This window comes from Humulus lupulus, chromosome 2 (assembly GCF_963169125.1).
Source record: "Humulus lupulus chromosome 2, drHumLupu1.1, whole genome shotgun sequence".
NCBI lineage: Eukaryota > Viridiplantae > Streptophyta > Magnoliopsida > Rosales > Cannabaceae > Humulus > Humulus lupulus.
This window is the reverse complement of record NC_084794.1, coordinates 177610056-177623391: the sequence shown is the minus strand read 5'-3', so window position 1 is coordinate 177623391 and position 13336 is coordinate 177610056.

Here is a 13336-nt window from a genome sequence, read left to right as displayed (position 1 = left end):
AAGAAGCAATCAATCAGCTCATGGAAAACTTTCTCTGCTGACTTCAAAAGGGCATTCCGAGCCTCCCAGGCTGCCCGCGTTAAGGGCGACTCCCTGGCTAACGTGAGGCAACAACCCGATGAGCCTCTGAAGGCTTACTTGAGCAGGTTCGCGAACGTTGCCGCTTGGGCCAGGGACGCAGATGACAGCTCCAAGCTTATGGCTTTGAGGACTGGAATCCTCGTCAGAGGAGGACTCTGGAATGAAATACAAAGGAAGGGAGTCAGCTAAGTAAATGAATTCCTAAATAGGGCCCAAGGGTGGATCAACTTGGAAGAGGCCCAAGCCTCAGCTGCAGGAACCAGCCAGATCCCTGAGCAGCCCGCTGGAGTGGGAATGGAGGTCGTGACAGCGACCCGGAACATTACACAGAATAACCAGTTTGGTGGAGGCAAGAGAAAGGGGAACGGCGAGGGCAACCAGCACGGCCCAAAGAAGAATAAGTCTGTGGAAAAATTTAAGCCGGTCTACGCGACTTATACAGAGCTCACCCACTCTAGGGAGAACATCTTCCTAGTGAACTCTGCTCGCCTCCCCTGGAAGAAGCCAGAGCCGTTAAAGCACCAGAAGGGGAAGAGAGACACCTCCAAGTTTTGCCGTTTCCACAACGACGTTGGCCACAATACCGATGATTGTAGACACTTGAAAGATGAGATCGAGACTCTCATCAGAGCCGACCCCTTGGCTCAGTATGTGCGGAACAGGGTTCCAACAAGCCGACCTGCTCCGGAAATCGTGGTCAGTCAGCCCAGGTCTCGGGTAGATCAAGACGTCCCTCCTCTAGTGATAGGAGGAGAGATATCCACAATCTCAGGAGGTCCGCATTTGGCTGGCACGAGCAGGGGTGCCCAAAAGAGGTACGTAAACGAACTCAAGGCTCATAATGGAGTAGAGTTCGTCCCCGAGTAGCATCTGCCAAAGCAGCAACGATTGGAGAGGCAACCAATCATTTTTACCGAAGAAGATGCTAGCCATGTTCAGTTCCCTAGTAACGACCCTCTGGTCATAGCAGTGCAGCTCGCTAATCAGAGGGTTAGGAGAGTGCTAATCGATAATGGGAGCTCGGTAAACCTTCTATTCCGGTCCACGCTGGAGAAGATGGGTTTGACTATCGCCGAGCTGAAGGCGACCTCCATGATGCTGTATGGTTTTTCAGGAGAAGGATCAACGGCTATAGGGACGATCGAGCTGGTGATCACCCTAGGGGAGGGACCTCGGACAATCTCAAAACTCCTCGAGTTCGTGGTCATCGACTGACCCGCTGCATACAATGCCATTTTGGGCCGACCTACACTCATAGCTTTTGAAGCAATCACCTCCGTTCGCCACCTCGCACTGAAATTCCCTTCTTCCACGGGGATATGCATGGTCCGTGGCGATCAGCTTGCTGCCAGGGAATGCTACAGCATTTCCATGAAGGGAAAGTCGAAACTTGGGCAGCTAACGATGGCCATCCATGGTGGAGGAGAGGAATCTCAAGAGCCTTTGACTAATCCTGAGATTGAAAAACCTCAGAGCGCCGAGGGGGAAAGTATCATCCTAAGTGAGGATATTGACCCCCGAATAGGCGAGGACAAGTCCGAGCTCCAAGCTATTGAAGAGATCGAGGAAGTAAACATTGATCCACAAAATCCTTCACGGATGGTCAAGCTCGGGAAAAACCTCTGTGGCAAGAGGAAGGCAGGCTGACCAAATTTCTGCAGGATAACCTGGATGTGTTTGCATGGTCACACGTGGACATGGTGAGAATCAGTCCAAATGTCATCATGCACACCCTTCATTTGGATAAAAGCGTTCCTGTAAATTCCCAGAAGCAGAGGCGCCTGGGAACAACTCGGGTTGAGGCCTTAGAAGAAGAAGTAGCTCGACTCAAGAAATGCGTCTTTATCCGTGAAGCCAAGTTCTTGGTTTGGTTCGCCAACCCCATGCTGGTCCTGAAGCCCAACGGGAAATGGCGAAACTGCATCGACTTCTCCGACCTGAATAAAGCCTGCCCCAAGGATTGCTTTCCCTTGCCGAGGATCGACCAATTAGTGGATGCCACGGCGGGGCACGAGCTCATGTCCTTTATGGACGCATACTCAGGCTATAATCAGATCGCCATGAATCCGGCGGACCAAGAACACACCAGCTTCATGACCCCAACTAACATCTATTGTTACAAGGTCATGCCATTCAGGCTGAAGAACGTCGGTGCTACATACCAAAGATTAGTGAATAGAATGTTCGCCAACCAGATCGGGAAGAACATGGAAGTGTACGTTGATGACATGCTGGTCAAGTCAAAGACTGCCGATAACCATGTTTCTGACCTGGAAGAATGCTTCAAGATACTAAGAGAATACGACATGAGGCTTAACCCTCAGAAGTGCACTTTCGGGGTCGCGTCTGGGAAATTCCTGGGTTTCATTGTCAACACTAGAGGAATCGAGGCAAACCCTGATAAGATCAGGTCGTTGCTTGAGCTTCCCTCACCCAGGTCGCGTAAGGATGTTCAAGGCCTGACAGGAAGGGTGGCAGCCCTTAATTAGTTTATTTCAAAATCCACCGACAAGTGCTTGCCGTTCTACAACCTGCTCCGAGGAAATAAGAAATTCGAATGGATAGAGGAGTGCGAAAGTGCTTTTCTCGACCTGAAGGCACATCTGGCTGAGCCACCCGTATTGTCCAAACCAAAGGCAGGAGAGCCTCTTTTCCTCTACCTAGTTGTCACAGAGGATGTATCTAGTGCCGTATTGGTCTGTGAAGAAGACCGGGTTCAGAAACCAGTCTACTAAATCAGCAATAGACTTCTCGGGGCTAAATCCCGATACCCGTTGATGGAAAAATTGGCGTTGTGTCTTATCACGGCCTCCCGAAAGCTCAGGTCGTACTTCCAGTCCCACTCAATACACGTCATGACCGATCAGCCTTTAAGGAAGGTTTTGTAGAAATCTGAAGCATTGGGACGCCTGTTAAAGTGGGCTATCGAACTCAGTCAGTTCAAAATTTTGTACACCCCCCAAACTGCCATAAAGAGTCAGGCCCTGGCCGATTTTGTGGAAGAGTGCACAGGATTCAGGGAGGATCCTGTGGAGGAGTCACCCCAGGTCACCTAGCCCCAGGCGTCATGGAAGATCTTCGCAGATGGCTCATCTAATGAGAACAGGTCCAGGGCTGGAATCATTTTGATATCCCCTGAAGGGCATAGATTCCACTCAGCGTTGAGATTCGGATTCAAGGCCTCCAACAACGAGGCCGAATACGAAGCTTTACTGGCTGGACTGAGGGTAGCCCAGGAGCTGAAGGTGAGCTCCGTTCAGTGCTTCAGCGACTCCCAGCTCGTGGTAAACCAGGTGCTAGGTGAATATCAAGCACGAGGAGCCAGGATGCCTGCTTACCTGGCCAAGGTAAAAGTCGAGCTGTCCGCATTTGAACGAGGCTCAATCGAGCAGATACCTCGAGAGCAGAACGCTAACGCAGATGCCCTCGCCAAGCTCGCTACCTCCGAGGAGACGGAGACACTGGGGTTAGTACCAGTGGAATTCCTGGAGAAACCAAGTATAGAAGAGGTCGGGGCAGAGGTCGAGATGATTGACGCCAGATCGACCTAGATGACTCCCATCCTCGATTACCTCACCGAAGGAAAGTTACCCGAGGGACGTAATGACGCACGGTGGGTACTGTATCAGGCTCCAAGGTATACGATAGTAGATGGGGTGTTGTACCAACGTGGGCATTCCCTACCTCTCCTACGATGTGTTCTACCAGGCGAAGCAAAGGCCATCCTGCAGGAAGTGCATGAGGGTTTTTGCGGGGATCACACTGGAGGGCAAAGCCTGGCCCTAAAAGTATTAAGGCAAGGGTATTACTGGCCCACTCTATCAAAGGACTCGATCTCGTATGTCAAGAAATGCAACAAGTGCCAGCGATTCACCACAGTTGCCCGAGCTCCACCAGTCGGGCTGAAGATGATATCCTCCCCATGGCCATTTGCAGTTTGGGGAATCGACTTGGTTGGCGCCCTCCCTACTGGAAAGGGCGGCGTATGCTACGTTGTGGTGGCTATCGACTACTTCACAAAGTGGGCTGAGGCAGAGCCTTTGGCAACGATCACCTCCAAGAAAGTCTTGGACTTCGTAGTCAAGAGCATTATCTTCCTGTTCGGGCTACCGAAGAAAATCGTATCCGATAATGGGACTCAGTTCGACAGCGACCTCTTCACCGAATTTTGTGAAAGGTACAACATCATGAAAATTTTCTCCTCCGTGGCCTATCCTCAGGTGAACGGCCAGGTCGAGGCTGTAAATAAGACGCTAAAGGCGAGCCTTAAGAAGAGACTAGAAGAAGCCAAGGGGGTCTGGCCAGAACAGCTCCCCCAGGTTCTGTGGGCAACCAGACCTCGCATTGGGCTCCCACTGGGCATACTCCTTTCTCCCTGGCTTTTGGGAGCGAGGCGGTCCTTCCTGTTGAGTTAAAGGTATATTTTCATAGAGTCCAGGCATATGACCAGGATCGCAATCATGAACTACTTTCCTCATCCCTCGACCTGATTGATGAAAGGCGAGAAGAGTCACAACTCCAGCTCGCACATTACCAGCAAAAAATTACGCGTTACTTCAACTCAAAGGTCCGAAAACGCTCTCTCGGCATTGGCGACCTGGTCCTCAGGAGAGTCTTCTTAGCCGGCAAGGATCCCAAAGATGGAGTACTGGGACCACACTGGGAAGGGCCTTATCAAATAGCCGAGATCATAAAGGAAGGAACCTACAACTTAGCCTGGCTTAATGGAGAAGCGGTCCCACGAGCTTGGAACGCCATCCACTTGAAGAAGTATTATCAGTGACACCCTTGTAAGGCTTACTCAGAAAGGCCATTTCTTATGTATTAAGCAATGAGAATTAAATCTTCTTTCATTATTGTGTATATTTGCAAATGTAATCTCAAGTAACCACGAAAGACCCTTTCCTAATTACTTAGGGGGGCATATGGTACCTGGCTAATATAACCAGGTCGCCTTAAAGACTTGGAGGTTGATTCAAATCGATTGGTCGATGTTAAAACACGACATATTGATGAAGGATTAACACAAAATAAGTCCTATCCTAGATATAACCAGGTCCTAAAACTTAGAAGTTGATTCAAATTGATTAATCAGTGTTTTTCTTAAAAAGCACAAGACATTAGTCAAAGAATTAATGCGAACTAAGTTTTCAAAATAATGTCCTGGACATAACCAGGTCCTAAAACTTAGAAGTTGATTCAGATTGATTAATCAGTGCTTTTCTTAAAAAGCACAAGACATTAGTCAAAGAATTAACACGAACTAAGTTTTCAAAATAACGTCTTGGACATAACCAGGTCCGAAAACTTAGAAGTTGATTCAAATTGATTAATCAGTGTTTTTCTTAAAAAGCACAAGACATTAGTCAAATAATTAACGCGAACTAAGTTTTCAAAATAACGTCTTGGACATAACCAGGTCCGAAAACTTAGAAGTTGATTCAAATTGATTAATCAGTGTTTTTCTTAAAAAGCACAAGACATTAGTCAAAGGATTAATGCGAACTAAGTTTTCAAAATAACGTCCTGGACATAACCAGGTCCTAAAACTTAGAAGTTGATTCAAATTGATTAATCAGTGTTTTTCTTAAAAAGCACAAGATATTAGTCAAAGAATTAACGCGAACTAAGTTTTTAAAGCGAGGTCCGGGATTCAACCAGGATGTATCTTAAAAATTGGATCGAGATTGGTTAATATGTTTTTCCCAGGAAAATATAAGAGTATCAATCATGGCACCACAAAAAAGAAAAACAAACCAAGGTGCATAGAATCAAAAATTGACTAAAACCAAGTGTCTCGAGGTGAAAAAACCTCATACAAAGTTACAAAAAAAAAATATATATATATGTAAAGAAAAAATGAAAGACCCTAGGCTCCACCAGGCTGCTCCGTGGAGGTCGCCGTCTTGCCCTCCTGCTCAGCCACTGTGGAGGCCTCCCCAGTCTCAGAAGGCGCCTCTTCCTGGAGGCGAGCTTTGAACCCTTCCCGGAAGTCCTCCCAGTCCGCTCCTAAAAAAGAGAAGTCGCCGTCCGAGTTGAAGACCCAACAATGGTAGAGCATGTCCTCCATGGCGGAGCTGGAAGCTGCCTTCTCCGCTGCCAGGGCAGCCTTGGCCTCCTCGACTCCAGTCTTTGCAGAGTCCAACTCGGCCACCGCGGCAGCAAGGGAGGCCTTGGTAGCCTCGGCCTCTTGAAGCTTAGGACGGGCTGCGTCCAACTCAGCCAGCACGGCCGCCAAGGCATCCTTGGCCTCTTTTTCCTGCTGCTGGGCCGCCTGCAGGGCGACCAAGGTTGTTTTATGGGCGGCCAAAACCGCCTGGTGCTCGCCCCTCATATCCTCGAGCCGAGCCTTGGACCTGGATATGCTCCGGTGAAGAGCCAGAGCGCGCTACAAAACAAAGAGGCAACTACCTTAGAAAAAAAAAAGAGAGACAAGGCAAAGCAGTGTAACCAAAGTATAAAAGAGCAAAGCCAGCTTACCGTTAGAGCCATTCCCAGTGAAGACTCCATCACACTCTCCGGGCTCCTTGTCTCGATTGCCCGCAGGTCCCTTTCGGTGGCCCCATAGTAATGGTCGACGGTGTAGGTTGCTGTCTCGTACACCGTCCCCCGAAAGACGTCAGGAATTTTCTCCAGGGCCTGGGGGTCCACCAGAATGCGCACCTCGGTGGCGGTAGCTGCCAAATTCCTGGGCTCCATCTCCATATCCCAGACGAAGGTGGTAGCTCGTGGAGGGCGAGGGGGCATCTTCTCCATTGCTGCAGGAGGTGGAGGTACCTTGGCCAGGGCAGCTGGGGTCTGGTCTTTCCCCTTTGCAAGGGACTTGGTTGGTGTCCTAGCGGCCTTCTTTGCCACCTGGAGCTTCTTCACCATGGGCCCGGAGGTCCCGGCGGAGGAGTTCCCTCCGGTGAACCTAGCTCGCAAATCCTTGTTCTCGGGCTGAGACATCTCTTCTGGAAAAACAAAGACAACATTAGTATACAAGTTAGCATTTATGCAAGAACAACAAGGATAAGGAGAAAATAGAATTAAAAAACATATATCATAAGGGATCCTACCCCCCGAGCTAGAAGAGGAATCTATGGTCACGACCATCGGCCCTGGAGCTTCTGCGGGGGAATCTAAGACAATGACTTCGCGGGCTGGCACGGGTTTCGGGTCCGAAACTGGCTCAGGACTAGACTCTTCTACATACTGCCTAAGACCCGGAGCTATGGTACCCTCCCGAAGAGAGGGCCATGACCGAAGGTTGGTCCCATACTCCTCGAATAAGGCCAATCTAAAGGCTAGGGTGTTGTCTATGACTACGGTACCCCTAGGACGACTACTTTCATAATCCAGCACAAGCTGGTCGACACAATGGAGCAGAGTTATGTCAAGGTCTAGGTCACTTCAATGGCATTGGACGGGCAGGTTGGGATTGAACCTAGCTAGCCGGGGGTCTGCGGTGGCCCTATCTAAGCCCCTAAATAGATATGGGTTACCTTGGCCGGAGGGGCCGGTTGCTGCCCCGGACTGGGCCCTCTCCATGTTAGCTTCTTGGGCAACCTCCCGCGCCCTCTACACCTCACGAGGGGCACCTTGTCCTCCTCATCCTCGTCTCCTCCCTCGGCCTCCTCCTCAGGAATGGGCCTCATCTCGCGAGCTGGGGGAGGCCCCCTCGGTCTCCTCAGGTTCAAAGTCTGGCCCGGGGTGATCAGTTTGCATGCCAGCATCATCTTGTCTGTCACGAGCTAATGGTAGTCCTTTTCGCTAGGGGGCAGACCCGCCAGCATCTCGTACTGATTCCCGAGGATCACAGACTTGTTTGTCCTCGCGAAAATGGCTGCAGAATTATTCTAAGTCAGAAATGGATAAAGGGGGAGCTAATCAATACTTAACTTACGAACTAAGAGTAAAAGGTACTTACGAGGAAGGTTGAAGTAATGAAGTTCGCAGTTGCGAAACCCCTTGGACATAAAGAACTGGTCTTTGAAGTCGTTGGGGTGGCTGGATAGCTCGATGACCGCAGTCGTGTTTGGGAAGCGGGTCAGGTAGTAGAACCCGTTGCCTCGCCCCCGCTGCTCCAGGCTGGCCTTGAGGCAGAAAAAATATAAGATATTTGTCGGAGTGGGGACCTCCCACTCCTGTTTCAAGAACAAATATCTCAACCCCGCCAAGAAACGGTAGGAGTTGGGGGGGAGCTGGAATGGAGCCAACTTCACATAGTTTAGGAAGTCGGCAAAATATTGGTCCAGCGGGAGGAAAGCCCCAGCCTTGAAGTGCTTGTCACTCCAAGCCGCATATTTTCTCGTCGATCGGCACGCAGCTCTGCTCACCTTCTAGGGGAGGTCAGGCGATTAGGGCACCCCTCCCCAGCTCGATGTTGTGGGAGAGGAATATTTTATTCACTCTCCCCTGGTCGGTGATCTTCGAGACGATCCTCTCGGCCTTGAAAAAAGCATCGGGCGCCACCTCGAGCTCCTGCTCCACGGCTGGCCCAAAGACGGGGATTGGGGAGTCTGTCATCACCTCCTTTCCTTTGGATTGTTGGAAGGACGAGCTGCCTGCGGTCTTCTTAGGAGCGTTCTTCTTGGGTCCCATCTGGTAGCCTAGCAAACAAAAGAAGAAATTTCAGACAGGGCGACCTAAGCATAAGAAAGAATCTGAAGAAGTGTTTCCTTTGCACAGGCTGAGGTAAGCTCAGCTCGTGGAGAATGAGACCACGCGGTTCTATGAACACGCGCCTATGCTCCCAACAGATCCCCGATTACTCGAAATTCGTGTGTCAGGAGGGTCAGGATAAAAATTTGCCTTGGAAGGAAAGTTTAAGTAGGCAAGAGGTGCAAAACTGCCTGTGAAGCGTGTTCCCTAAGCTACTCGGTTTTGCACCCAAAATGCCGGATATTTTGAACAAGCATACCCAAAAATCTACCTAGAAGGTTTCCCCAGAAAAACGCACCCTATGAGCCATGCTCCTAAATGGTTTTTTTCTACAATCGATGCCCTAACCTAAAAGCCTACACCCTTCATACCCACAAAAAACCAACAAAACCTTGCATGCAGCTACAGGAACTATTAACCTAAGCTAAAGTGAAAAGAAAATTTAAAGCATGCACGGTTAGAAAACTTACGAAGTATTTTGTTGTGGGAGGGATGAAGGGGTCGTCTAGGTTGGGGCCTCGACAGAGTGACTGGTTCCAAAACCTCAAAGGAGCCCTTGCGCCTGATATTTAGGAATGCTGGGAACGGTAACCAGGAGAAAAAGAGGGTTTTTTGAGGATGAGAAGAGAGAAGAAGAAGGGAAATTCAGAAAATTTTCAAATAAACGGGTGGCCCATGCGTATGGTGGCCACCCCTTTTTATATACGTGAAAGGTCATGAGAGGAGGGCTTTTGGATTGCCCTGATGTGGGATTCGAGGTTCTCCACTCGAAAGGCGAAACGATGGCTGAGTATAGGCTAGGCCATTTAATGCAGTTCTGGGAAGACGTACCGTCACCAACCACGATGATCCACGTATTCGGTGCATGAGTAAAATGTGGAATATGGAGAGTCCATGGAGAAACCTAAAAGCCCCTACTGTGGCCCCAAATGATGTCGTGTGCCACAAGCAGAGGCTTGGGGGGCAAATGTACGCCCTGATTTTCCATGGGCTATTAGCGAGCTGAGAGATGGCCTAATTATATTAGCCACGTGGATACCACATGGCCGAAGCTGCTGTCGTCAGGTCCTACCTCTTTAGCTCGAGGTAACAAAGGTTCACCAAGATTATTTAAGGGCAGAGTCAGGAAAATAAAGACCGCACCACAGGAAGGCGTCCAGCTCGGGGCACGAGCTGGAGGTGGAAGCCGTGACTCCTTATAAAGTCAACCACGCAATGTAAACGTGCATATATCAAACACCACGTGTCTGATATATTCCTGAATTCTCGGACACGCAGCATGAACGTGCGTATTCAGGCACCCACGACTGGGTTGGGCCGTGCGGCCCATTATCCCCCTTACCTGTTGATTAGACCACACTTCATTTTTCAGGTTTTAGGAATTAATCATGAATGTCACAGAAGTGACATGATGGGTAAGAAGGTCACGGGATGACCCCCCTTACCAGCTCCTAGGTGCCCTCTCCTATAAATATGGAGACCCTGGGAGTTGCAAAGGGTTGGATTCTATTACATAACAAAATACCCTGTAAAAAATACCAGAAATATAGCAATAATATTGGCTGGTGGAGTAGAAGGATTTTAACCTTTGAACCACCTAAAAAATGTAGTTGTGTCATCAGTCCATTTTAAAGATCATCTATCTATTTCGGTTCATTATTAAGCACTAATCTCTTCCTCTTATTTTCTTAATTACCTGTTGGCGAAGAACCGCGTCAACAATAATATAATATAATATTACATTATATTATAAAATAATATAACATTCCCCCACTAGATTAAATAGTTATCTATTGTAACACTTCTTTAATCAATCATTATATTTTGAAATATAACATATCCCCCACTTGATTAAATAAGAACTCTCTCTTATAGGAGTCATTGCATTAGTGCATAAAGCAAAGTGTTTTTCAACTTTAACTTTACTATAGTGTAATTATCACCGAATTTGTTGAAAATTAGGTTGCACTAGGCATTGAACCATCTTTTCATGATAACAAATCGATGATAACACACACACCTTTGTGATGTTCACTTAAGACCTCTATGTCTCGCTTTGCACCATTAATGTCCATGTGCACTTTCCATTCATGGACGTTCTTGAGAATACTCCCAATTCTCATGAGAGGCGGCACCACCCCTAGGTCCATATAGGTAGAATTCTTACAGTATTTTGTTACCAAAAATACTTGTCTTTACAAGACTGAATTATATTAAAAAACCTTTCGGTTTTAACCCTCAACTTGGTAACACACAAGTACTCAATATCTGAGATGGGACTTGTTTTGAGTACAACTAATATTCACTTGATTGAATTGTTGTTACCTATTGAACCTAACACTAGTTGAATAGCTAGTGTTTAGATAGGCTACCATCAATCGTGAATCTCTTTAGGGAGTTTAAGTCCCATCCCTCGAGAAGATGCATCCACTAAATCCCTCGTTAGTGGCTTAGTGAAAGGATCCGCCAGATTTTCACTTGTTCTCACATAGGATATTGAGATGACTCCTCTTTGAATCAATTCTCCAACATATCCATGTCTTAGACTAATGTGTCTAGACTTCCCATTATACACTTCGATGTATGCTCTAGCCAATGTTGCTTGGCTATCACAATGTATCGATATAGTAGATACATTTTCTTTGATTAGGGGAATCTTTATCAACAGATCCCTTAACCATTTGGCCCCTTTGCTGGTAGTAGCTAGAGCTATGAACTCTGCGTCCATAGTGGAATGAGATATACAGGTTTGTTTCTTGGAACCCCAAGAAATTACACCTCCACCAAGTGTAAATACCCAACCAGTTGTGGACAAGTTGTCCCCAAGATTGGATATCCAACTTGCATCTGTATATCCTTCTAATATCGAAGGAAATTTGGAGTAGTGAAGGCTTAGTCCTTTGGTTTTCTTGAGATAACCTATGACTCTTCCAATTTCCTTCCAGTGATCCACACTTGGATTACTTGTAAACCTACTAAGTTTACTTACCGGAAATGCTATATCAGGTCTAGTACACTGGGAAGCGTACATTAGACTCCCTATAGCACTAGCGTACTCCAATTGAGCCAGCGCTCTTCCTTCATTCTTCTCTAGTTTTACACTATGATCGAATGGAGTATTGGCATCTTTAACCTTGAGATGGTTAAATTTGTTCAATACTTTCTCAACATGGTGGGCTTGCCCTAACGCAAAACCCCCACTATGTTTCTTTACTTTGATACCGAGTATGGTATCAACTTCTCCAAGATCTTTCATCTTGAAGGTTGATGATAGAAACCTCCTCGTTTCTTCTATCCCTTTCATGCTATTACTTAGAATAAGCATGTCATCCACATATAAGCAAACAATGATCACATATCCCTTACAAGTTTTGGAACACAAACACTTGTCTCCATTGTTATTTCTAAACCCATTAGACATGATGGCTTGATCAAATTTCTCATGCCATTACTTAGGAGCTTGTTTTAATCCATATAAGGATTTTACAAGTCTACAAACTTTATGATCATATTTTGGTAGGACAAACCCTTCGGGTTGTTCCATATAGACCTCCTCATTGAGGTCACCATTAAGGAATGTCGTTTTGACATCCATTTGATGAACATACAAGTTGTGTATAGAAGCTAAAGCGAACAAAATTCTTATCGAAGTTGTTCTTGCAACAGGCGAATAGGTATCGAAATAATTGATACCCTCTTTTTGCCTAAACCCTTTTGCTACTAATCTAGCTTTAAAGGTTTGGATAGTGCCGTCAATGTGGTATTTTCTCCAAAATACCCACTTACACCCAATTGGCTTAGACCCCGGTGGGAGGTCTATCAATTCCCAAGTGTTATTGGAAAGAATGGAATCCATCTCATCATTGATGGCTTCTTTCCAAAATGCACTATCTCTCGATTGCATAGCTTCTCTATAAGTCTTAGGATCATCCTCAACGAGAAGTACAATAGGAATTTTCGTAATGACTTCCTCTCTATTTCCTTCTACCATGTAGAATGAAATTCGTTGAGAATCTATCTCATCCACTACTAGACTTTTATGTTTTTTAAGACTTTGACTTCTTCTAGGTTCAAAGGGTTGCTTTACATCCTTTTGAGAATTCTCCTCTTGAGAATCAACTTTGGATGTAGAAGCTTGAGAATTGTTCTCATATAACAAATTCTCCTTTAGAGATGTTGAAGCTTGAGAATTGTTGTCACATAACATATTCTCAAAGAATTCAATTTCTCTAGATTCAATCATAATATTAGACTCTAAGTCTAATAGCCTATAAACTTTGCTATTGTTGGCATAACCAACAAAAGCACACTTTATGGCTCTTGAACCTAACTTTGTTCTATTAGGTTCGTTTTTCTTGCAATATGCAAGACACCCCCACACTTTGAAGTACCCTATGTTGGGTTTTCTTCATTTCCATAACTCATATGGAGATATCTCATTTTTCTTCATCGGTATTCGATTAAGAGTGTGACAAGCGGTTAAAAGCGCTTCACCCCATAAGTTGAAGTTTAACTTAGAAAACACCAACATAGAATTTATCATCTCAAGATAAGTCCTATTTTTCCTTTCGGCAACACCATTGTGTTGTGGTGTATAAGGAGCAGTGCACTC